The sequence below is a fragment of the Ctenopharyngodon idella genome, chromosome 18 (genome assembly GCF_019924925.1).
Source record: "Ctenopharyngodon idella isolate HZGC_01 chromosome 18, HZGC01, whole genome shotgun sequence".
Taxonomy (NCBI): domain Eukaryota; kingdom Metazoa; phylum Chordata; class Actinopteri; order Cypriniformes; family Xenocyprididae; genus Ctenopharyngodon; species Ctenopharyngodon idella.
Window position 1 is genome coordinate 19661276 of NC_067237.1, and position 26239 is coordinate 19687514.

Below are 26239 nucleotides of genomic sequence, written 5' to 3' on the forward strand. Positions count from 1 at the left end.
CTGAGATCTGGATTTATTGTCTTCTTTTATTTTCAGTTGATTTCATCTAAGGCTCTTGGCTGACATGTGGCATTGCTATAGCCTGCTTGTGGCTCAGATCTGGCAAACAGGAGCGGTCCGCCCAAGTGCCATCATTCCACGTCGCATAGCACAAAGTTGCTATCTGGTCATATACACCTAGGATGGCTTGAGCGTGAGTAAATCATGGGATAATTTTCATTTTTGGTTATAGTAAAAGTATGTTAAAACATACAGTGGTGGCTCGTCAGGGAAGGCAAGGGAAAATTTTGAGGTTAGAACGGAAGGAAGGAATTTAATACCAATAAAATTTCCAGTTATTCATTTTATATGTCAGAATGTGCATTTTCTTGTTTGTAATTTCCCCACTGTGACACCATAAAATTTCACTGAAGTCAGAACCACCGTGATACATGTATGTTCAGCTTGGTTTCGTTTTCACTGTGTTCTATCCCTGTTTTGCCTGCCTGTGTTTCCTAATTCGCTTCTCTTCCCTGAATGTGCCGATTCTGCCAATCGTTCAAAAAACTGTACTGAGTCTAGAGAAGGGTAGAGATAGAGAAGAGGGAGGCAAAATCCATAGCAGAAGACTTTTGCCTCTGTTGGTAAAAAAAAAAAAAAAAAAAAAAAATTGTCAATCACCATCAAGTATTTCACTTTCAGCAGTTTCACCAACTACCTTAATTATGGAGAGTAGAGACATTGAATATTTGATTCCCAATAAATTTACCAGCTACCATTCGAACAGCAGCTACAAATTAAAGTTGGATATAGGCTAAAGCAATCAGCTTCACTAAACGGGCAAACATGCTCTTTTAACACAGGCGTTTAAAAGGACAGAAGGATGGATTCTTGCCTCAAGTGATAGGCTAGGTGAGTAAAAAAAATATTTATATTGTATTGCTGTATGTCTTTTTCTTTACATTTTCTGTCTAAAAGTGACCAAAAAAGCCATTTTAATGCGTTTAAAATAAAAAATAACTTGGGAGGGGATCTCCAGACCACTACAATTTAGTTTGCCTCTATTTTAAAACCCACCAGCCACCTACATAGTCAGTTCACATCAGCAGAAGAATGCACGCTCAAGAGAATGGTTAACAGAAACAAATAACAAAAAATGTTTTTTTAATGCAACCAGTTCTGAAGCCTATGTTTCTCTGTTCTCAACCCTTATTATGAGAGATCATACCACATGACTGCAAAGTACCACAGAAGCCACATATAGACCTCCAAATGGTGCATCTACACAGATTTTTCAATGTGCAAAATCTGTCCTCCATCCAGATACTCCATCTACAGTATATGGGTCACTGTATTAAAAAAAAAAAAAAAAAAAAAATTTCTACAGATTTCAGAGCATCATTAAGAATGAACCACACAATAAAAAGGTGAAAGGAGAAGGTGAAATTGTCCATATGGTATTGGCAAATAATGACGTCTTCCCAGAAATAACACGTATAACAAGCAGAACAGCACATGTATCAGTCAGCAGGGGATCCGTCATCGCCATATCACAAGAAGCCCATATGACACTTCTCTCCTTCTGAAATTCTTCAGTACATTGCATGACCTTTTATTCCTACCACTAGAGACACAACACAGGACTCCAGACCACACTCCCTATGGGATAATATCTGCCCTCACCATGTAGTTATCATCTATGTGAGGTTCACCTCACACGAATTACCTTCCTGCCATGAATTTCCCTCTCCCTCAATCTAGCTGTAGAATATTTTTTTTAGTTGATGCTTGAGAGCTTAAGATCTGTGCTCTTATCAGCAAGTCTTGAAGTGTGCAGGCTGTTGGCATGCAGGGAATATCCCTCCGGAGCATCAAAAATAAGTCTGTCATTTTGGGTGCTACATATAAGCTCGGATACGAATGAAAAAATTTGGCCCAAATCCAACATGACTGACAAGATTTTCATAAAACTACTACATTTTTTTTTCATTCTTTAATTCAGGATACTTGGGACATTTATTTTCCAGTCACCTTAATGGCAACAAGTGTCCCTATACATACACACACACAAACGCTACAGTGCTGGATAGATTACTTACAAATTGTAGTCCGTTACTGATTCCAATTTACAAGACAAAAATTGTAGTTAATAAAGTAATCCATTACATTATACATTTTAGGTAATATAATTGGACTACTTTTTGATTACTTTTAGATTACTTTTGACCTAACTTGTTTATCACATTGATTTGAACAGGATAATCTTGAATCATATTGACATATACAAATACAAAGAGACAGAAAATATATTCCATTGTTTATCATCAACAACATGAAGCGCCTTTTTAAATGTCAGGGTTTCCCAGACTGGGGTTTGTGATGGAACTGCAGTGGGTTTGTGAGTTTAATGAAAATCAATTAATTAAATTAAATAATATATTTTTGACATAAGACATAGCAATACATGGTTAAATGACTCACTGAGTGATATTTCAATTAATAATGAGTTATTGATTTGCAATAAGGAGTTGATTCGATTTGCAATGTTGAGAAAACACTCCTTAAAGGTGCAATGTGTAAATTTTAGGAGGATCTATTGACTGAAATGCAATATAATATACATAACTATGTTTTCAGTGGTGTGTAAAGACGTTACATAGTGAACCGTTATGTTTTTATTACCTTAGAATGAGCCATTTCTATCTACATACACCACGGGTCCCCTTACATGGAAGTCGCCATTTTGCGCCAGCATGTTTCTACAGTAGCCCTAAACGGACAAACTGCTCTACAGAGCGCATTTCCTTGACTGGCTTCTCTCTCAGACAACAACATTTTTGTCCTGTGTTGGCCACCGTAGCTTTTCTATATTGCAGTTCGCAACCTTATCGCTAGATGCCGCTAAAATGTACACACTGCACCTTTAAAAGTGAAATGATTTCTATAAATCCAGTGATCAAATGCTTTACGGCCTCTCAATTTTCTATGTAATTATAACCACCTGACTAGTGGCTGGTCTGTGTGTGCAATTTCACAAAACTAGAAGACTTCCTGAATGTTTATAAGCGATATGCTTTTTTAGAAAGGAAAATGTAAATCATGAAAAAGAAGAATTAGGGAGAATCAATTATGAATGATTTACTGCCTTGTGTGAATAATGTGTAATCATGTAATCAATAAAAAAGTAACTGTAATCTGATTACAAGTATTTTAAAATGTAATATAATCGAAGTACTTACTTTTTGTAAACTGATTATGTAATCCAGATTGCATGTAATCAGTTACTAACCAGCATTTCTAATTACTTTCTTTCCGTGTGGCTGACTGATCTCTGAAAATTACATTATTCCAGGCTAATTTGTTTTAAATATTTAGAATTGCTATGTGCATATTTTACTTTATTCACAGTGTGCTGCTGTTTTTAAAATGAATTTATGTAAAGTTCTATAACATTGTTTACATTATTCTGCTTATATAGCACACATTTCCACCCACTGTTTGTGTATATTCACTCACATATGCAAATTAGACTGATATGACAAATAACATATGCATTATTTTGAGTCATCTTAATTTTCATACAATTTGTATACATTTCCAACAATACATTTTCTTTTAATAATTTTAACAGTTTAAATGTGATTGTTTCACTTTGTGAATGTAATTAGCTTTTCAGTGCTGCTAATTTAATGTGAAAATAAACCCTTACAGGCTTGTTTCTCTGTGCTCATAATTTGATTCTCATTTATTATTTATTTGGCTTCCTAACACTAAGTGATGCATTGTATATATACACCGATCAGGCATAACATTATGACCACCTTCCTAATATTGTGTTGGTCCCCCTTTTGCTGCCAAAACAGCCCTGACCCGTTGAGGCATGGACTCCACTAGGCTCCTGAAGGTGTGCTGTGGTATCTGGCACCAAGATGTTAGCAGCAGATCCTTTAAGTCCTGTAAGTTGCGAGGTGGGTCTCCATGGATCGGACTTGTTTGTTCAGCACATCCCACAGATGCTCAATTGGATTGAGATCTGGGGAATTTGGAGGCCACAACAACACCTCAAACTCGTTGTTGTGCTCCTCAAACCATTCCTGAACCATTTTTGCTTTGTGGCAGGGTGCATTATCCTGCTGAAGGAGGCCACAGCCACCAGGGAATACCGTTTCCATGAAAGGGTGTACATGGTCTGCAACAATGCTTAGGTAGGTGGTACATGCCAAAGTAACATCCACATGGATGGCAGGACCCAAGGTTTCCCAGCAGAACATTGCCCAAAGCATCACACTGCCTCCACCGGCTTGCCTTCTTCCCATAGTGCATCCTGGTGCCACGTGTTCCCCAAGTAAGCGACGCACACGCACCCGGCCATCCACGAGGTGTAAAAGAAAACGTGATTCATCAGACCAGGCCACCTTCTTCCATTGCTCCGTGGTCCAGTTCTGATGCTCACGTGCCCACTGTTGGTGCTTTCGGCGGTGGACAGGGGTCAGCATGGGCACCCTGACTGGTCTGCAGCTATGTAGCCCCATACGCAACAAACTGTGATGCACTGTGTATTCTGACACCTTTCTATCAGAACCAGCATTAACTTCTTGAGCAATTTGAGCTACAGTAGCTCGTCTGTTGGATCAGACCACATCAATGAGTCTTGGCCACCCATGACCCTGTTCACCACTGTTCCTTCCTTGGACTACTTTTGATAGATGCTGACTACTGCAGACAATTTTTCCTGCTTCTAATACATCAACTTTGAGGACAAAATGTTCACTTGCTGCCTAATATATCCCACCCACTAACAGGTGCCGTGATGAAGAGATAATCAGTGTTATTCACTTCACCTGTCAGTGCTCATAATGTTATGCCTGATCGGTATATATATATCATATTAATATATATATATATATATTAAAATGATTTCTGAAGGATCATGTGACACTGAAGACTGGAGTAATGATGCTGAAAATTCAGCTTGAAGTATATATACTGAAATATAAAACAGTTGTTTTTTTTTAAAATTGTAATAATATATCAATATTACTGCTATATATGTTTACAAAAAAATGAGTGGGGAAAAGTGCAGCTTTCAAAGCTGGAAATCCAGAAGTAATAGATTTTCAAAATGGTACTTTCACTGCTTATAATGACTATTCAGCAGTTTTATGTATAAATGGCAGGCAGGTGCTGTAAATGGGAGGATGGATTTTGACACAAAGGAGCCACTTTGGCTCTTGCAAATTAACAACCTTGAGTTTTGAGTAGCAGCTGTCAGATGATGTACAATTATTATTCCTTTGAACCAAAAAAAAAAAAAAAAAAATCCTCTGAAAAAGAAAGTGAGTCACCTATAGCTTATATTTCAAGATATGCTGCAAAAGAAACTCTTGCTGCAGGAACAATAAGGCTTTAATGGCAATAAAATGTGTAAATGCTTAAGATGAAAAACACAACTAAGTGACACAAAGAATAATTGCACTGCTGAATGAATTGCATGCATGATTCCTCATATTGCATCATTGCTTTATGTTACCATTCGCATTTGCAGCACAACACTGACATAATGAACACACTTCATTATGTCACAACTCATATTTGCCGCAGGTTGCAGCCCTCTCCTTGGTAATATTGACAAAAAAAATGGTACAGGAATTTTTTCGTTTGTAGTTCACCTCATAGTCAGAGGAACTAATCAGAAATGCTAGGCATTTTTTCTCATCGTTAAAGCTATTTCTGCACAAACCTCTATGCGTCACACATGACTAAATGCAGTTGAACTGAGGTGAATATGAATACATCGCCCACCTCCACACACTAAACCTAATAAATGCTTATGTGACATTCGTATGTTTCCTAGAAATTAAGGAAAGTTCACCAGAGAATACTGAACACCTTCTTAGAGGGTGTACTGTAGTGAAGCTCTGAGTGCTTCAAATTAAGAAAGAACCTACACTGAGAAAGAGAGAGAGAAGGACAATGTGAGTGGGTGAGAAAAGGTCTGATGATGGAAATTATAGGTGGACATAAAGAGGGCACTGTATTCCCTGGTAATATCTTCTTATAAAAACCCATTTCCCCAGAGATTACAATACCCAGGTAAGAGGTTCTACTCAATCTCTATTCCAAACATCTCATGACCTCTGCCTCCATGTTTGTTTTGTACAAATTGACGTCTGTCTGTCTGTCTATCTATCTATCTATACATACACACACACGCAAAGCCCTATTTTGCTGTTACTGTCACAGCTGGTCGAAGCAGAGATGAAAATAAAGGCTGGATCTAGTCTTAACAGTTGAGATGAAGACAAACACAAAAACAGAATTTTAAAAATACAAAAACTTGGCAAATAGATCAACCACTTAACTTTGACGAGATCAGACTAAGAACACTACAAACACAGGGATATATAAACTATATAAACATAGACCAATGAAAAGAAACGAGAAACAGGTGCAGTGCATTATTCAAACAATGTATAACCATGAAAACAAATACTAACACAGGAAACAAAGCAGGAAATAGTGCAAAACCAACCAAGAATACCACTCAAGCTTAGGGGTTGTTTATGACATTACGTTGCAGAAAATGCCAACTTGCGAATTTGCTAACATGTTAACAATAGCATGGTATAGCACTTACTGAATGAGTACAGCAACTTAAAACATGTAACTTACACGCTCTCAAACCAAGCAGCATGCACCACTTGTAGGGTGACCAGACGTCCCGTTTTTCCCAGGACAGTCCCGTATTTCAGCTCTATTTTTAGTGTCCCGACTTATTAAGAAAAAATCATTTCATCTTTTCTAAAAAATCTTGTTATAACTGGGTGATCATAGAACAAGTAGGCTCTTCAAAAACCCACATTAACAGAAACTCTTCTAAATTAGCAAAACAAAACATTAATCACTGCTAAATCTCCCTTACCATTAATCTTGCACAAAAAAAAACCATTATTTAATTTTAACACACTTAATTTTAGCATATTCTCCCTTTTGAGTGCCATGGGCAAAGCATGCTGGGAAATAAAAAATCTCAGCCCAGTTTCAGTTAAACTTAAGTTAGTCTAAATTAAAAGAAATGAGTTCATACAACTCAAAACAATAAAACAGTTCAGTTTACTTGAAATATGTCAGTGATGTGAACTCTCTTTCTAAATACTCATAACAGTTAATTTAACTGAACTAATTTGTTTAAGTTTGTCCTACTCAAACCAATTAAGTACTTTGAGCATTAGGGTTTACAGTGCGTTTTGGCTGTTCATTTACACAACAACGGTGGTTTGAGGGCCTGAAAATGCAAACTTTTGAAAACGACACTGTTATCATCTCCATATAAACTACAAAAACGCACATTTGTGAAAACAGTGACGTCATGCGTGTTATGTTTTCAGTCTATAGGTGCGTAGTGTTTCTTTACAAAGTGACATCGCCTACTACTGGCCTGGCAGCAGAATACAGTGTTTTTAGTCATTTTTGCAAATTTATGTGAACAAGGATTGTTTTGACAGCGGTGACGTCTGTACGTGTAAAACACAAAGGAAAAACTTTTCCGTTTGTAGTACATCGTTGTTGTGTAAATGTGCCCTCAAACGTGACAGTTACTCCAGTCCACCATGAAAAGACTCCGTCATCACATCTTTTAGAAATCACTGTAATGTGCTAGAAACACCATATTGCCTTAGTGGTTCACTTCTACTTAATTAAGTGTGGAAATAACAAATGTATTGTTTTATTATTTGAATTACGTTTATTATTGAGTACGCTTGCATTTCTATTCCAGGCATGGGTATGCGCTTCTGTCTTGAAAGAAGACAGCAAACTGGATCAGACATAAGGACAGAGAAAGAAATGGACGGCCCAGATGTGCAACAAGAAGAGACAACTACATCAGAGTCTCTAGTTTGAAAAATGCCTCAGGTCCTCAGCAGGCAGAATCAGTACACACTAAACAACATAACCATTCACATAACCTGCAATAAAGAGCAAAAGCTTTAAGGAAAATGTAATTTCCCTTGTCAAAAAATGTGCACTTGTAGTCTTCAAATCTTAAAGGTATATTTTTTAAAAACTGTACTTGCAGTTAAAATAATATGAATGAAATAATGTGTACTTGAAAAGAGTACACTTTCATGAATATGTTTCTTAACACATTTGTTATAAATGTAAAAAACATTTTACTTTAAAAGTACATTTTAAATATTAATAATCTGGATGTATGCCATATTAATAATTATTAACCAATTATTAATGATCATATGACATTCATATACTACGTGACAACTACTTTGCTTGATGTAATAAATGCTGTCATGGAAACAATGCTAACTGTCATTCCATGCACCGTAATTATTTCGTATTTTTTAATACTAGAGAATTGTCAAACGTGAAGAAAAAAAAAAAAAAAAATCACACTTTCAGTGTGGATTCAATGTAAAATTGGCGATAGCAGGGGAACTGGTGACATGCCATTGGGAAGTGATAGTGAGAATACTGTACATGCATGAAACTTCATCTTAAAATAATAATAAACTGACTGTTATAATATCTAAAGTCTGCAAAGCTGAGGATTCTTTAATGAAATTCATTCTTCAACAAAAAGTTTGACAAAATAACTTGATAACTCAACTCAACTCAAGGTTATTGTAACTTGCATCGCATGTATTTTTTTTTTCTGAAGCCAGCACATATTTTTTCTCCCCACAATCTGAGTCAAGATCTGTGTCCCGTTTCTTTTTCTCTCCTTGTCTGTCCCTATGTTTTTATCTAACCTTTACCTTGCTTGACTTCCACACTGAGTCTTTGTGATGCATCTCTGATGCCTACTAGAGTCCAAACTCACAGTGTCTGCACTTTTTTTGCTCTTTTGTCCTAAAACCAGCAACATCAGCAGTCCAGGCGAGTCTCTTACACTGAATCTAAACAGCAATATGATGTGTAGGTTAGAAAGCCAGTTCTTCTAACAACTGTTGTTATGTTACTCCTTGTTATCCAAATTTAAATATTGTATATTTTTAAATGCATATGCGTTTCCAAATGTTCTCCTAAATCCTCTCTTCAGTTCTCTACTCTAACATTTATTCATGATCTATTCTGGCATATATCCAGAATACAGTTGCATCAGTTCACAGCTGAAGAAAAACCCCTCTTTTTGGTTTTCCAGCTTTTAACATATTTACTTATGACTGTAACTTGGGTCTGCATTCAATCTAATGGAACAACCTGTACCTCACAGCAATTTAGTGCATCAAAACCACTCATGGTCCAAGGGAAGATGCTCTTAATATGTTTTACTGCTTTCTGAAAAGTCCTTTAACCCCCTCCATTATCCAGAAACACTTATTGCAACTCTGCAATCTTCAATTGAAAGTCTTGCTAGTCTCCACAGTGTTTTGTCATGACTCTAGCTCTGTAATGACAATTTAGCTTAGGTTCAGACTTTTTTGCTAAACCCTGGGCTGTTTGTTTGTCATATATTTTTGCACCCTTTCACCGTGTCTACACTGAATGCAACCACCGCAACAACTTGAGGCTGTCTAAACTGGACCCGACAGCAAAAGTTGCAAATCCATTTATTGGTGTCAGAAGTAATGCGAGTGTAGACAGCATTACTGATTATAATGAGTTATATTTGCATTTGTCGCACTGTTCACATCTGGTGTAGACATAGTGTTACAATTCTCAGTCGACTGTAATACAATGTTAACAGTTCTTTCTTTTCATTTAATTTTTTGCAGTAATGATATAAACAATCATGTAGGAAAAATTTATTTTTTTAATTTAAGAAAATACATAGGTCATTGACGAATAAGGTTTTTAAAAGTGTTAAAAAAAACATAAAGGAGATATAATTAATTTTGAAGTTTTATTAAGTGTTAACAATGTGATTATGTGGTTTTTATAATCAATTAACACTGCTTTTGTCATTTTTTACAAGACTGACAAAATTTGTCACCAAAAAAGTCATTCGGTTTAACCAAAATTTCGGTTTTACCAAAATACACTTTTGGTTATACCGAATGACAATATTTTCAAACAATGCTAACAGGCTGATATCTAGCTAGGACAATTAAACATTTTATATTTAGTACAAGTTTTTAAAATATTACAACATTTTCCATGTTTTATAGCGGTTGTACCGAATGACCGGATGTTTTGGGACATGCACATGATGAGCAAGTGAAAACATGAATTTTTCAAATAGTTAAAAGAGAGTTAGTTACTTTGATTCACGACCATGTGTTCCTTTGCAGGTATCTGAATGATGTCACATCCTGTCACCTGATACTGACCGCATGACTTGATCCAAAATGATCCCTTTATATTGGTTACTCCAAATGACATCAGTGAAATTCATTTTTCTGGACATTCTTATTCATAACAAAAAAATTCATAAACTTCTACACATAATTTTAATACCATTTTGCACTATGTTAATATATGTTATAAAATCATGGCAGAATAAAAAATATATACATTTATATATATATATATATATATATTTTTTTTTTTTTTTTTGATGGAGCTATTCTGGAGTATTGGGAATTATTTGTTCTTCTTCTTTTTTTTTTTTTTTTTTTTTTGCCAGATGTGTGATTATTCCTAGTAATGTCTTTAACTGTGATTTGTTGTTTCAGATGGACTTAAACTGGAGTCTGTGGACTGATGATCTACTTTAATTATGATCATGATCACCTGAGGATTTGTAGTGCATTTTCTATATTATTATTGAGAGTGAGTGAAATCGTTACACTGATGAAGGTGAAGAGCCGGAACGTTTGTCATCTTCTCTCCTGTGTACTATGATTAAAGTGCTTCAGAGTGCAGACCTTTTTCGTATTCTTAAGATATTTTAATCACAAATGAAATGGCTGTATTGGACTTTGGACGGTTAAACCGAATGACCTTTTGACACTTCAAAACCTTTAAAATACCTTTATATGTAGCAAAATATAATTAAAACCTTCTGGATTCAATAAAAGAGATCTTGTTGTACTACCTTACATACTTTGGATCTCATATCTTTGTTTTTATATTATTATTAAGGCCTCTGGACAAAAAAAAAAAAAAAATACTCACATCACTGACCCACATACATGCACCTTTAAAGGCCCACTGAAGTGCTTTGAAACACGCAGTATTATTCAATGTGTTGACGTAATTTTCACTGAAACAGGAAGACAGGGCGTGAAGTATCAAACAGCTCCTCCCCTTTATAAAATAGCCAATAGAGTTTAGTTTATATCACAGAAGCCTCAGTTTCCTCCCAATCTGATTCCATCCAATCAGAAATGAGTACTTAGACAGATTATAATATAATATAATATAATATAATATAATATAATATAATATAATATAATATAATATAATATTATAAAACACATTTTTTGAAGGGAATGTGCTGCTTGGCATAAAAGACCATAAAAGCAAAAATAAATAAATAAAAACACATACGACTGAAAACATAAAGAACCTCATATCCTGTTGTGATGAATCACTTACTGACCAGGAGGTATGTGCAAGCTTATATAATTACATTTTCTATTTGTATATGAAGCAATTTTCTGTTTTTCAACAACATAATTTCAGATCTCTCAAGGAAAAATAACCACAGTAAATTGTAGGTGATGAAAAAAAACAAAAAAACATTTGTATTTTGTTGATGTTGCCGTATAAGATCTGACAGAACCGACCTAGATACATTTACTCAGGGATTGCAATCAACAATTCAAATAAAACTCAGACAGCTTTGTGACAGTCTTGATATAACATCTCATAACTGCCAAAAGCGTCTTTGGAGGACACAGAGAGCCCTTGTGTCATGAAGCGTCCATGATTTCAATACCCTTCATTTACTCATTTTGATCATTTCATTACAAACGACTTTACAACTAGATTAAAGAAAAAAAATTAAAATGCCCCATTTGGCTTTTTCATTTCTTTTTTGATATTTGTTTCTAATCATCCTCTCCATCTGGCAGCAATATTTCTGGATTCTTAAACAGCTGCTGTGTTCAAAATCGCCCCCTATACCCTCATTCACTATTCCCTACATTAGTCCACTAATATAGTCCACTTGAAGGAGTGAATGAAACAAGTGAGTGAATTCGGACACTGAGTGCACCGGAAGGGCTGCCAATTTCGCATAGTTTGTGCTGTTGTTTAATAATCTTTTGAAATGTAGCAAACTGGCAGCTCCAGTAGTAATGAATATTTATGTTGAATTAGCATGTTCAAACCTTTTAAACGATTTAATGATTAATTAAAAAGGAATTTATACCTGTATGATAACGCTGGACCAGCGCGGTTTGGAAAATGAATGGATGATTGATTCAGCTGCGGGCACCATCTCCTGGCGAGACGCGGGAATTCATTCAGCGCATGACTCTCACAGTGCATTATGGGTATTCTCTAGCCGTTGAGCGTGCATCGGTTGTACACTCGTTATTGTGGTGCATTGTGGGATTAAATGAGTGCACTCAACATCGTCCACTATGGTTTCGGACACCACTACAAATGGCTGTCCCCTCAAATAGTGCCCTATTTAAGGGTATAGGGGGCGATTTCGGACACAGCCAGTGTCACTTCTTATTGTCACATTGTATGCAGTATGGATGCAATTACAGTAAGCAGTTCTGCTTCAGGACTTTTACATTGGTCTTCAAGTGTCATCCAACAGTGTAGCTGAATTATTAATTAATCAAATTGAATTCCAAAAAATGAACAGTATTGTTTAGTCATTATTAGAATAATGACATCAAAGAAGGTCTTTGTGTGCGACAAGTGTGTGTGTGTCTGGTCAAGTATACTATGCTCACACTACAGTATTTTTGTAAGGAAGAGTTGAATGAGACATGCAGAGACATCAGATAGCCAGGACAATATTGAAAAAAAAGTCCTGCTTTTGATGAATGGTCTCCCAGGGACAGAGATAAATACAATCATCAGCAGTGATGTTTTGTCATCACAGTGATTACGAGTAAAGCTCCTGCATATTGTTCTGATATTTTCCCATAAGAGGACACCACAAGAGTCTTACAGTAGAGGGGAAACATAAAATAAAAGGTCACACGGTGGCACTGGCTCTTGTTTGAGTTAGAAAAGTCACTTCGGCCACACAGGAGTCGCTCAAGAGTACCTTTCTGCAGCCTAAAATTACAAGGGACACTCCACGGTCTTGCGGAGTTGTATGCCATATGCCATAGTAAGCATATATACACACATACACATATATATATGCGTGTGTGTCTATCTATCTATCTATCTATCTATTAGGGGTGTAACGGTACACAAAAATGATGGTTCAGGTAGGTACCTCGGTTTTGAAGTCACGATTCGGTATGGGTTCGGTACAGCAGGGTGAGAAAACAAAACAATTTTTTTTCTTTTTTTTACTGAACAAAGTTTTACTGAACTAACTGTGTCTCTGTCTTTAAATTTATTCACTTAGAATTAAAATATTTTTAAGGATAAAAAAATCTATCTCTGCTAATGCTGTAAACTTATAGTAGTTAACATTTGAAGTGGATCAAAACCTTTCATCAAAGTTGTCCTAAAACCTTCTTCTTAGGACAAATTATTTCTTAGGACAACTTTGATTTACTTTTTTGATCCACTTCAAATGTTGACTATACTGTATAAGGGAGCCCTTACTTGCACATTACTATAATAAAGGTTACAATTAACAACAGAGCCCAAATGATTAAATTCAGTTGCTATTTATTTTTAGATATAATCATCAACACTTAAATAATAATAAAAGATTGTGGCTGTCATGACTTGTTTTCATGACGGATTTATTTAGGCCTTACATTAACTAATAGGTTAAGTAAAATATAATTAACATATAGGCTAATATAGTGCATATATTTAGCGAAACAGTTCATTTTTCTAGCGAACTAACAAACTGTTGACACTGAATGGCTTTTCTGAGGTAAATGTAATACTGCGTGACATATATTGTTTACAAACTGTTTTACTGTCATCTTTCCGCGGTTGAAACACTGACTGAGTGATTAAATGAGATGTGATACGTTTCAGTAAGTTGTACTGTATCTTTCAACATACCTTCATGTTCATTTTGTAGTAGTGAAGAGGAAGAGATGATCGCGTTCACTCGCGCTGCCATTTGAACCGAGGCGCCTATACAGCGATCTGTAACGCCACATCAAAAAGCGTCAAAACAGCATAGTATAGTTTGAATTTCCTGATAAAATGGACAGAATTTGAAAGATGGCACTTTTTTTTCTTATCAAAAGTAACAAAACACTGAGCTTATTGCGATTATTGGTGGTTAATGCTGGTTAAAATATGTTAGGCTAAAAAACATTACCGTGCGCGCCCCTTTCTGGATTGTAGTGTGGATCGCCTGTGACTGACTGTATTCGTTGTCTAACTGCATGAACCGAACCGTGACGGTTTGGGATGAATACATGTATGGTTACACCCCTACTTACTTACTTACTTATTTACTTACTTACTTACTAACTGACTATCTATCTATCTATCTATCTATCTATCTATCTATCTATCTATCCATCTATCTATCTATCTATCTATCTAAATACATAAACATCTAGTTTGTTAGTTCAACAATTGGTAGGTTGGTAAATATGGAGCAGTTGTGTACTAATGGTTAGAAAGTCAGACTTGTAACCCGAAAGTCGTGGGTTTGGGTCTCAGTACCAGCAGGAAATTTAGTAGGGGGGAGTGAATGAACAGTGCTCTCTTTCACTCTCATTACCCACAATTGAGGTGCCCTTGAGCAAGGCACCTAACCCCCAATTGCTCCCTTGGCACCACAGCAAAAAAATGTCTGAAAAATTGTTTCTGAGTATGGGACACCATACTTGGCTACACATCACTTCATTCACTTAAAAAATAAAAACTTTATAAAACCCCAGAGATTAAAGTTTTCACAGCTTTACAGAACCAGAGTGAGTAGATGTATGCAGATGGTTTAATTTATGTTACATTAGGCCAGTGGTTTCCAAACTGGGGGGCGCAGATTTATTAAAAGGGGGCGCGGCAAGGCTAAGTGTACAGTCAGCAGATTGTTATGTAAAAGAAAACTTTTCAGGGTAATATAAGACCCCACTGCATAATTATCCCGCTTATTATGCGGCTGTTTGCCACATAAGTAAATAATTGAACACAAAATATTAATTTGACATTTTATTACCTCAAGATGACTCGCAGTACATGCTTGAGCGGGCTGGTGATGAGGCATATCTCACCCCTGGATTTACCCATACAACGTTGGGCAGGGCTTGACATTAACCTTTTTGCTCACCAGCCACTGTGGCTAGTGGTTGTCCAAAGTTACCAGCCACTCAGCATTTTCACTGGTCACAATTTTGACATTGATACCATGGGGAAAAACTGCCATATAGATATTTTTCATATTATCTCATAACATGGCAGCAGGTATATTAGGCTGCTGTCACTTTAAGACCTGACATACGGATCCATTACACTGTTACATATGTGTTTTCTTTCTCAACTGTTTACGTTCACTTAAAACATCACTGACTGTGTTTACTGTACGTGAATACTTGTCAAGACCAGCATTTTGACATTATTTTGTGTGTATTTTTGACTATTTAAGCAAAAAAGAACTAAATTTAGTACTGAGACGTGGCATGTGCACGCACTTTGGGTTGCGAGAACAAAATCTGCAGAATGAGTAAAATTTTGTGCAATACGCACAATCCCATGCCAAAATTCAAGCCCTGTAACACCAACAATATTATCCGGAGCAAATGAAACGAGTGAGTGAGGGGAGGCGGGTATCGTGGAAAATGAGTATTGGTAGCCTTTAAGATATTTCACTATCGAAAAATCGATATTTTTGGCATCACTACATTGCACTTAGTTTATTATTTCACATGCCTTTTTAAAAGACCACAACTGAAAAACAATTATATATTATATATCAAATTTAACCCACTAAAGTGGCTAGTAGGAGTGACTGTGTTACACACCACTGCTGAAATCCCCCCGCATTTGGCGGGTTGGTGGGTGTTAATGTCAAGCCCTGATTGTGGGTAATGAAGAGAGACCACAGAGTGTTATGTGCCTCAAAATATTAGCTTCAGACAATATGAAATCGAACAAGACGCCACTTCACAAAATAAAAATAAAAAAATTGAAAATATTTGTCTCTGCAAAAGGTGGGCCCAGAAAAAGTTTGGAAACCACTGCATTAGGCAAACTGTGAGCCTTGTGTGGTTTGCCAAATAAAGATGCTATGAAAGGCTCTGAAGCACTTCTGTTTGGAACGACACAACATGTAACAACATGATCGTTCTCCCTCTGGAATGCACTGTTAATTAATGAAATTATGAAAAAGCTGAAAGATTTTCAACATGCACCTTCCCCACACATTTCTGGCCTCCTAGAGCTGTGCTGGTCAACTGTAAGTGCTGTTATTGAGAAGTGGATATGAGACACAAAGTAATAGGTTGCACAAACTTACTGAGCAGCAGTCCTTGTTGAAAGGCATAAACATCCTCTATCCAAACCACTCCGGAAAGCAATTCTGTGCCAAAAACTCTTCATTAGTTTAGCACTGGGTAAAGGCCCCGACTGTTAGAAAACATCCCGACGCTGTCCACACTGCCGAGAGCGACGTTTAGATGAATATGTAAATATGTGCAGTGCGCTTTCCTCCCAATAACAAAGTAAACGCAACTAAAATGACAGGTAAGAAAGCAGCAGTTAAGAAAGCATAGTGATGTGGATGTTTGAACCAGCTCTGCAATTCAGCACTCCAGTCAAGTAAAGTCACGTCACATTTATTTATATAGCACTTTATACAATAGATTGCTTTAAACCAAACAGCTTTACAATATTAATAATGAAAAACATGTCAGTGTTGCTTTTAAATGAGAAGTACACTTCAGTTTCTACTATTAAGAAAGCTCTCTGGTGTTTTCACTCCATTTTTCACTTGTGGACATCTGAGTTTGACAAACTCAATAGAGGACATCACAAGACGTTTGAAGGAATAAAATATATATATATATATATATATTTTTTTTTATTATTATTTATTTATTTTTTTTTCCATGGATGTACATGTTTTTGTGGAACTGACTTTTGTGGCAGCCCTCATCTGAGAGATGTCTTTTCTTGTTTTAGCATTTCAATGAGAAGTGAGCCCAATTAAATGAACTGGAATGCAGTCTGTGAGCTTGTCTCAGCCAAATCACACAATATTTTAATCAACCCACAGTTTTAATTATATGATTATTTGATTCTAGTTTGATGTCTTTTGCTACTTCTTTCCTAACTAAATCTAGTGTGCAAAAGCTGATGATTAAAACACACACACACTTGTATATGTGGTTTACGGGGACTCTCCATAGGCATAATGGTTTTTATACTGTACACACTATATATACACTGACCCTACCCCTAAACCTACCCATCACAGAAAACCTTGGAATTTAAAAAAACACAGTTAAGTATGTTTTTAAGCCATTAGGTTAATGAGGATACAGGAAGTGTCCTCATAAACCATGTTTATGTTAATAATTTTGATTCCAAAAAGGAATAGTAGCTGAATACTATGAATAAAAATCAACAGGCTACAGAACACTTATACAAGAACTTTTGCCTATATGGATTAAAAATACCATAGCAAGAACAACTAGGCTAACTAATATAAATATTAAGCATTATTAAAGACAAGTAAACACTCAGTAATTAATAAAGAACAAATAAATTAGCAATTGCAAAATTAAATACAACTGAACAAAGATACGATTGAAATAAAGTGTTTTAAGATTTTCAGGTATTCAGGTACAGAAACTGTAATCAAATTTAAAATAACACTGCACTTTATGAATAAAATATAGGCTACATTACAAATATAGTTACAAAAGTTATTCAGTCAAGAACAGTGAGTGAATTTTCTTTGTCTTTTGTTGTTTGATTAACATTATTATAGAGACAGCAGCAGGAATATTAGGCTGCTGTCACTTTAAGAGCTGCACGGATCCAATATACTGTTACACATGCGTTTTCTTTGTCAACTGTTTATGTTCACAACATAAACATAACCGACTGTGTTTACGAGAATATTTTGACATATTTTTGTGTGTATTTGTTCTTTCAAGTGCAAAAAGACGTGGAAGAGAAATCAGTTCAGTATCGCATACTACACAGTATGTTTTCAGCACAGAAAACAGTGCGCGAGTCTTTGCGCTTGAATGGTTTAAAATCACATTAAAATCACTTTTTCTGCGTGCGTGCTTTGGATGTGTGCAGAGCACAGAAAACAGCGTGCGAGTCTTCTTGCGCTTGAATGGTTTAAAATCACATTAAAATGCTCGCATAGGAACCAATAGGCAGAATCGAAAAGCACGTTTCTTATCGAATCACCAGTTCTTGGAAATTTGTAACCAATGGAACCAGTTCTTGATATCCATCCCTACTCATAAACCATATATACAACATATACAATTTTTAATGTTTTTAAAGGTGCAATGTGTAAAATTTGGGAGGATCTAAATAAGAAGAAACCTCATTGCTTCACATAAGCTACTCTCTGCTCTCTCAGACTACGACATGTCGGCCAGACGGCCACCGTAGCTTCTCCGAAAGGGAGTGGTGCAAGGGGTGTGCGCCGTTACTTGCAGTTCGCAACCTCACCGCTAGATGCCGCTAAAATGTACACACTGCACATTTAAAATAAGTCTTTTATGCTTACCAAGGCTGCATTTATGTGATAAAAACATATTTTAAAATGCAATTTATTCTTGTGATGGCGCATATCCTTTTTGTGAGCTCTATAGTATAATGGCAGTAGTAAATAATTTACTTTAGAGCTGCCATTCATGCCATTCACAGTCCCTGCTTCTGATTGTGTTTGTTATGCTGCTTGTTATAGCAGCTCGCAGTACATTTCACATTTTAGTCTTCTCACTGTTTGTTTTTCCTGCTTGTTAGCCCGGTGAGCAGTGCACTTCAACAATTCAGAATGCGTTCCTCTTTGACCCCACCATTACAAGACAAGATGAAAAATACATCTCTCTATGCACAAACTCATTACAAGTTCTCTGTGTAGGTGGACCGTATACCTTCTACATCATCAGCACCTTCTGACATGGCTTGGTACTCATTAATATCCTCTTGTGTCTGTGTACCTGTCACTTGTAATATTATGCAAGTAAAACGTCCATGTGTTAATTTCTGTGATGCATTCACCCCTCATTTATTATTTCCCATTCTGCTGTGGTGGAAGATCAAATTAAAGATTATTTAAATGGGATTTTTTCCCCCCCTTACGCATCTTGATGCACCACACAGAAATCTATAAACCTGAAATGTTCATAACAGATATATACAGTATGAAAAGTCCGTTTCTAAATCACTGTAAAAATAAAAACTGTAATTGTGCGATTTAATTGTGAGCTTAAAATAAGAAATAATTACTATAATTAATTTGCAATTATAAGAAATACAGTTGCAACCACTTGATAAAAAAGTGCCATTGCGACATATAAAGTCACAGTGTGAGATATAAAGTTTTTTTTTTTTGCAAGATATTGTGACTATATTTCTCGTAAATCACAATTACGAGAAATACAGTCGCAGACTTACAAATATCTTTAAAATTGAAAAAAAGCAATGTAATAAAGCCCATTCTAAATTGGAGTAAAAATAACAACGTAACATAATTTAACCAAAACAACAAACACGCAGGAGATATACAACTAACTATAGAGTGACGAGAATGAGCTAAGAAACATCTGAAAATGGGGGCTATAAATACAGACTCAGTGAAGGGAGAAAACAAGGAACAGGTAGGGTTAATCAATTAACAAATGAGTAACCATGGAAACAAATGGAGACATAAACCATGACAACTAATGAACAGGGACAAAGGAAACAAGAACTAACACAGGTAAAACAGAAACCTCATGTAACACACATAAAGTCACATTGTGAGATATAAAGCTGCATTTGTGAGTGTAATGTCAGGTGGTTCAGAAACAACAGAGAGCATGATTCAGTCAGATAACATTAACAAAACATAACAAAAGTAAATCCAATATAAGATGATGGCAACAGAAAATCCAGAAACCAAGGGGAAACAGGGTAAATCCAGACAAAGGCAAGATAAGCAAAACAACACAACAGACAAGGAGCATGAGAAACACTGAGGTATTTATACACAAGATAACAAGGGGCTGACAAAGGACAGGTGTTGGTGATTTGTAGCCATGGTAACAAACGAGGATAGCTATGGAAACAAACAAGTGTAAATATGGGAACTAACAAGGCAGGCAAGACAACAAGGGAAACTGAACACAGAAGCAATAGGAGCACAAAATACTTCAAAATAAGAGTCCAAAACAAGAAAGAAGAACACAGGCCGGGATCATAACAGTGAGATATGAAGTCACAATTACGAGAAATGAAGTATCAATTGACCGGTCGCAAAGACCCGCCTCCTTTAGTTACTGTTGCTATGTCCGACAAGCCATGTCGCTCTCACGCCACACATCATGTTCTCACAGTGAAAAATACATTGCGGAACAAAGAGGACACTGATAACGTATGGACAGACAAGACAGAGCAGGTTACTTTTGATATGAAACAAAGTCTCAAATTTCAAATTTTGTAATTTTTAAAGAGATTTAATAATACTTTTTTGTGGCTCTTTAATGTGTCGTGACAGATCGCTGTAGCGCCTCAGATTAAGTGGCTCATGAACCAATCAACTCTTCCTACTAGTTAATTTATTGCATCAAATAAACATGAATGAACCACATTTCAACCACAGAAAGATGTCAGTACACAACATTTTTCAGGTTCAAGTCCACCAACGTTAATCTACTAACTCCCCTGACTGCTTTGTCGGACAAAATGGCGGATTCGGCGTTATGATTGGTTAGATCGCCTGTCAATCAAACTCCTGGCGAAGGGTCAATTGAAAGATACTATAAGTTGCCTCGTGAGATATAAAGTTGCAGGCTTCCATAGAAAAATCTTTAAAATTGAAAAAACAAAAAGGAATGTTTAAGGCATATTTTAAATCACAGCAGAAAAAGAGATGACTGTGAGATTTAATAGAAAAGAAATAATTTACAATTATGAAAAATATGTGCTAGATAAAAGCTAAATGCTAGATAAAAAGTCACATTGAAATTTAAAGTTGCATTTGTGAGATATGGAGTCATAATTACCAAAAATAAAGAATCATTTGAAAGATACTCGTGTACACATAAAAAAGTGAAGTATACTTTGGGCTTTAGAAATATCTTTAAAATCTAAAAAAATAAAAAAATAAAAAAAATGTACATTTACTTTAATTATTTATTTATTTATTTTCAAAGAGTCTTCTTCAGTTGTACTTGTTTCAAGTAAGCAGATTGTTTTCTTCACTCAGGCTGCCGTCTTAGCTCTGACAAAGGTTTTGCTTTGTTTTGTGCTTATTTTGAGTCACACTTTAGCCAGTTGTCTCAGGCATTACATCCAGCACCTCGCCATGGTGCCAAACCTCTCTCAGTGCATCACAAATGGACTGAATCAACACTTGATTAATGCACTTGGATGCCACATTCACACTATCCTGCTGGTGTTGATCTACTCCACACCTGCCTGCACACTTCTCTGTATATGTACCTCAAAACGTATGGAGGTGCATCTAACTAGAGCCTCTTGACAAACATGTTTCAACCTACTTGACTGCTCTCCACTTCCTCCTGGTCTTCATTTCCATACCACCAACAAGATAATCAGGCTTCATATACACTACTGTGCAAAAGTCTTAGGCATGTCAGTGTGGTTTAAGCCAGTTATTTATATCTTTTGCTGTAGTGTGTCAGTAGGAAATATCAGTTTACATATCCAAACATTCATTTTTGCCATTAATTGTAATAATCCAATGAGATTTTTGAATACACAAGGAGTCTGACAACAGTGGGTGCTCCACACATCTGATCGAATCTGTCTGTGATTACACGAAGAGACAGATGAAACTGAGACAGACTAAATCCAGAAGAACTGTGTCCGTGTCTCCAAGACGCTTGAAGAAACCTTCCTGCAAAGATACAGTACTGTGAAGAGTTTTAGGCACTTTCAAAAATACTGTCATAAATAGATTTTATTTATCAATTAACTTCTATTAACTAAATCAAATCAATAATAATCAATAATCAAAAATCTCACTGGATTATTACAATTAATGGCAAAATGAATGTTTGGAAATGGGAACTGATATTTCCTACTAACACACTACAGCAAAATATATAAATTAACTGGCTTAAACCCCTTTTTTGGGGGTGAAAATACTGACGTGCCTAAGACTTTTGCACAGTACTGTATATTCCAGCATTCCTCATGAATTGGTCATAACTTGTTGTTCAGCTAAAGTGTACATTTTAATAACAACAGCTAGATCTGATTAACAACATTTAACAGTTAGTACTTTGATATTTTGGTTTTCATAACAAAAAGAGGCAATTAATTAATAAGTACACATAGAGCAGAATGAGACAGAATTTTATGTGCATTGGTCTCATAAATAGCAAATATATTGTGTTGAGCAGTCTCACAATCATTCTTTGATTCTCACTGAAACGGAAAAAAAAAAAAAAAACACACTTGAGGATAATTGCTAAAAGCCATGAAAGTACAGCTTTAAAAAAATTGCCTCAGAATTTAACCATCACCTTTGTATCCCAGGCTCTAAAAAAAACACTCTGCACACTGTGAGCTTCACAAACAGCAATTTAAGCAAGGGGATGCCATTCAGGAAGCTATTTGTTTCTACAATCAAATGATGTCACAAAAATCTCAGGATGTGAATGAGTGCTTCTTGTACTTTATAAAAGGATTAGTTCACTTTCAAATGAAAATTAGCCTAAGCTTTACTCACCCTCAAGCCACCCTAGGTGTATATGACTTTCTTCTTTCTGATAAACACTCTCGGAGATATATTAATAAATATCCTGACACATCCGAGCTTTATAATGGCAGTGAACAGGGGTTACGAGTATGAGCTGAAGAAAGTGCTTCCATCCACATCCATCTATCATAAACATACTCCACACAGCTCCAGGGGGTTAATAAAGGCCTTCTGAAGCAAAGCCACGCGTTTGTGTAAAAAAAAAAAAGAAAAAGAAAAAAAAATCCATATTTAACAAGTTATGAAGTAAAATATCTAGATTGTGCCAGACCGCCTTCCGTATTCAACATACGAAGAAAGAAGTGTAAAACTCTTGCACTTCAAAAAGCTTACGCTACATCCTACGCCTTCCCTATTCAACTTACGGAAAAAGTGTAACTGACGCGACACCAGTTTAAAGCTTGGGCTAATTTTCATTTGAAAGTGATCTAATCCTTTAAAGTCCCCCTAAAATCAAAATTTAAGTTTTTTAGCTTTTTGTATGAATATGTTAGCCATAAGGTTTTGAATAAGCTGGTGTGTTTCAAAACAATGACAAAATTCGCATTTAGGAGATATAAGCATTCAAAACTTACAGTCTCTCACTATATTGGATCACGGACTTTCATGACATCACCACGCACTTCAGCTTCTCATCAAATCTTCTGTCCAATCAAATGCTCTCTAGAATCTAAAGCGTCCCGCCCCCTACGTTATAAATAAAAGCTGAAGCTGCGGCTGAAATCGGTCACTTGTTCACACATTTACTATTTTCTACATGGTGAATGGCACATAGTGCACTATATAGGGGATGGGGAATGATTAACACAGTGTAAATATGCTTTCCATTGGGCAAATGAAGTCTGGTTTCACGTTAGTGTCACGCAAACCTCCGCAACGCGTACACAGTCTGCTCCGGTCCACAGACACGATAGCACAGAGCGGATTATATGCGCGAGTCGGTGCAGACCACAAAACGCATCGGACCTATTTGAATTCTGCACAGAATGCTATATTTTAAAGCAATACGGAGGAGATTAGGAGGAGAAATGGTTAGACATTAGAAGGAAACTGAGGTTTTACCAAGCTCAACAGCTCTGGCCGAACTGCGACGTAAACAAAACGCTATTGGCTATTTTAAAAAAGGAGGAGCTGTTCAATATGTCCCTCCCTGTCTTCCTGTTTCAGTTGAAATTACGTCAACACATTGAATAACGCTGCACTTTCCAAGGCACTTCAGTGGGCATTTAAATGCAGTCCTGCCTAGAGGGGTTCTCTTATTTATGCTGTACCATGTGCTTATCAGCCTAATGTTCTGCCTACCCAGTGTACATAAATGCCTGTAAAACTCCTTTGTGATTGTGTGTATATATGTGCTTATATTTGTGAACATTGAATATTTCTGGTTCCTTGGACACAAGAGCTTATGAGAATGTGCATCAGCCATGTATTCACCCAGGAGGTGAGAAAGGCAGTGCATACTGAAAACCAGTATTGTGAAATATGACTTTAAATAGTGTGTAACGTCCAGCAGAGACATACACATAATTTCAGAACCAGCGACTCTTTGGCTTTTCTTTGAGCTCTTCATGTTGAATGAAGTGTTCTTAAAGTGTGGCATGAGGGGGGTAACTGCAAATAGAGGCAGTGCAGATAATATATATTAATTCGCTTTCAGGCATAGAAAATTAGTGTAGTCTCGGTTAAATTAGATGCACCTCTGTGCCAACGACCATACGCTTTCATCCTTTTTGAGGATTTGTTAGCCAAACATTTATATTGAATGTAGTTATTATACAGTATGTTAAAAAAATTAAACATTTACAAAGGCATAAACAGTAAGACTTTGATGTTACTTTTTAAATAAATAGTATGTTAAAATTAATGTAGTTAATGAACATACAAAATATTAGAGCTTTCGTTGGTGTTGGTCTAAGGTAAATGTTGTTCCATATGCATTAATCCATGTAAACATAAAAAAGGAACTGTAACATTGGATTAAAAAAGACACGAACACATAAAAGTCCAACGTGGTACTGTTATATTCTGGAACATATGTGAGGTTATGAAAGACTTGTGCTTTCTTTTTTCATATATGCTGATTATGCAGACAGGTAGCAAGTATTATTTCAGTGCAAGGGACATGCCAGAATATTTGACAGTGAAAATACCTTTACTACAGTAATTGAGCTGGATGAACGTTCAACCTCATTTCAGACAATTCTGTTGTTGAAACATATCATAACAGACTCAGTTGGTCTAACTGTAATGAGGAAATGAGAATGAAATTTGTATGTGCGCAACTAGCGTGTCTATCTTCTGTGTAAAACACTCCCAGATTGTTTGCTTTTACAGGTTAATTGTGTGAATTTGATGCACACAGTATATGGAGGTATAAATAAATTCATATATGAAGCAATAATAGGTGAGTAAGAACGACGTGAGTCGTTTCTGAGAAGTTATTAGTGTGATAAGGACACAGTAGGATTGCGTGACACTGCTTACATCATTCAGTTTAATACAAATTAAGTTAATTTGGAGTAACTTATATTTTAGACACAATGTTGCCAGATACTTTATCTGTTTTTGCTTGAAGATAGTTTCAAACAAAGCCACAGCGGATCCGTTCCAGTACTGGGAGTTTTGTTCCTGAATGAACCGAACAAATTGGTCAAATGAATGATTCAGTGATTCACTCATTAAGACTTGTCTCTTGTCTTCACCTATTGGTGCAACGATGTAGCCGGCTGCCTGGTTTCACAGAAAAGCTTAACTATTTTACTAGGTGGTGATTTTGTTTGAATTTGTATGATGTGAATCATACAAAAATGTATGATTTTTAAGAAAAAAGCACCCAACCGATCTACTGGCAAGCTAACAGTGAACATTCTAAGAACTTTGGCTAACGTTCTGGCAAGGTTCTATCAAAGGTATAAACAAACGTTCGTCCAGTAATGTTAATAGAATGTTCAAAGTTATTTGGTCTTTAAAGGGATAGTGCACCTAAAAATGAAAATTCTGTCATTAATTACTCACCCTCATGTTGTTCCAAACCCATAAGACTTTTGTTCATCTTCGGAACACAAATAAAGATGTTTTTGATGAAATCTGAGAGATTTCTGTCCCTCCACTGACAGCTATGCAACTGACACTTTGACGCTTCAAAAAGTTCATAAAGAGATCGTAAAACAAATCCAAATTAATTGAGTGGTTTTATCCAAATTTTCTGAAGAGACACGATCACTTTATATGATGAACAGATTTAATTTAGGCTTTTATTCACATATAAACATTGATCAGCAAACATAAACAGAAACTCAACCGAACTTGCTTGATGCGCGAGAACAAACCTCTTGCTGAATCTCA

General features: G+C 36.1%; 1 long non-coding RNA gene across 1 annotated transcript in view; it reads right to left on the reverse strand.

Moving 5' to 3' along the window:
* LOC127499340 (uncharacterized) overlaps positions 1–2768 on the reverse strand; it is a 58225-nt gene extending 55457 nt beyond the window's left edge. Inside the window, exon 1 of the long non-coding RNA XR_007926100.1 lies at positions 2662–2768. This is a non-coding gene — a long non-coding RNA (uncharacterized LOC127499340). The remainder of the gene's footprint in view (positions 1–2661) is intronic.
* Positions 2769–26239: the final 23471 nt, after the last annotated feature.